This window comes from Rhagoletis zephyria, unplaced genomic scaffold (assembly GCF_001687245.7).
Source record: "Rhagoletis zephyria isolate East Lansing unplaced genomic scaffold, Rhagoletis_zephyria_1.1 Rzeph_scaffold_00863, whole genome shotgun sequence".
Taxonomy (NCBI): domain Eukaryota; kingdom Metazoa; phylum Arthropoda; class Insecta; order Diptera; family Tephritidae; genus Rhagoletis; species Rhagoletis zephyria.
This window is the reverse complement of record NW_016157947.1, coordinates 68,176-69,591: the sequence shown is the minus strand read 5'-3', so window position 1 is coordinate 69,591 and position 1,416 is coordinate 68,176. Positions and strand designations below refer to the sequence as shown.

Below are 1,416 nucleotides of genomic sequence, written 5' to 3'. Positions count from 1 at the left end.
CTTTTTACTAATCAGCCTAATCGTGAGTTTCGCCCGAACCAAATTTCGCCAACAGTTTTTTCATCCACCTGTAGTGAATACACGCAAACGAAAAGTAAAAAGTGACCCGGTTCTAGAAAATGAAACTCATGATAAAGCTGAATATGTCGGAAACTAAAGAAGAACAGATAACTCTATTTGAAAGATTTTGATTAGTTTAGTACGACAGCAATACTAACGCAATTTGTACCAAATAGCCGAAAACATTTTAGTCAATTACTCGGAAACTAAAGAAGATATCCGAAAACCGCAAATTGTCAAAATGACGCTTCCGGCAATTTTCCATCCAAGCGACGATATTTGAATGTTACTCGCATATTTTCGAGCCTGTATGTAAATTTTCGGGAGAAAGGTGAAAAAGTATATTCATCTGCTGAAAAGATATTTTCGCAGATTCACAATTTATTTAAAATAAATCTATCAGCCCTATCTCCAATTCCATGTGAATAAATCTCTCCAGTGCTTAAATAATTTGCACCACAATAAATAGCTGCACAACACCCTAATTGCCGAAAAAGCGTTGCTTGCAACCCTAGTCCTTTATGGGGACCAAACTTGGTGAAAAAAAATAACTAAGTTTGTTTACTGGATATACTGAGATTTCACTACTCTTCTTCGACAAAGTAAACAAGCAAACAAGTAGGAATTAGAACTGTCAAACTATCGACGATAACATCGATAGTCTAGTCACATGAAATAACTATCGATAGTTTTAGTACTATCGCCACTATCGTTTCATTGGGTAGGTTCAGAAGGCGCAGCAGTTGAGCGCAACCGTTGCTAAAAAAATTAGTGATCGTAATGTGTCTTCTGAACGGTTTGATACATTAGCTGTCAAAACACACAACATGTTGTCTCAAATGATGAAAAAAAAATTTCAAACAATTTAATTACAGTGACGTCATTTTTTCGCCGCCATGTGAATGAAACGGAATTAAACCGTGAGTGTGAATGAAACAACCGATTAAAAAATGACGTTATCAACTATTATTTTTTTCTCAAATGCAATTACAAATACACGGTTGTCGTGCTGGGTGATCTCTTTAGTTGGTTCATGGCATTATTTCTAAAAGCATCATTTTATATTTTAAGCGTGGAAATAGCAGAGGTTACATTGCCGTCTTAAGAGCGTGCCAGACGTGGCAACGCAGTATATTTCAAAAGACTGTAAAATTGAGAAATATCAGAAAGCAGTTGCATGAGCAGTGGTACCTTGCATGTAAAGTATTTTTCGAAAGAAATTTGTTTATTTCCGAAAGGCGAATTGCAGGGAAAATTTCTGAAATCGCTTTGACTGTCTACACGGCGAATGAATTTCTATCAATATTTCTCGATACTAAAATGCAACCGTGAGCCCTTAAAATAAGTAAATTTATA

The 1,416-nt window shown here is 35.7% G+C and overlaps 1 protein-coding gene across 1 annotated transcript in view; it reads right to left on the bottom strand.

Moving 5' to 3' along the window:
* Window positions 1–705, bottom strand: part of LOC108361850 (uncharacterized) — a 66,485-nt gene extending 65,780 nt beyond the window's left edge. The window contains exon 1 of the mRNA XM_017614613.1: window positions 641–705. The gene's annotated coding sequence lies outside the window, so the exon portion shown is untranslated. The remainder of the gene's footprint in view (window positions 1–640) is intronic.
* Between the last annotated feature and the right edge of the window lie 711 nt (window positions 706–1,416).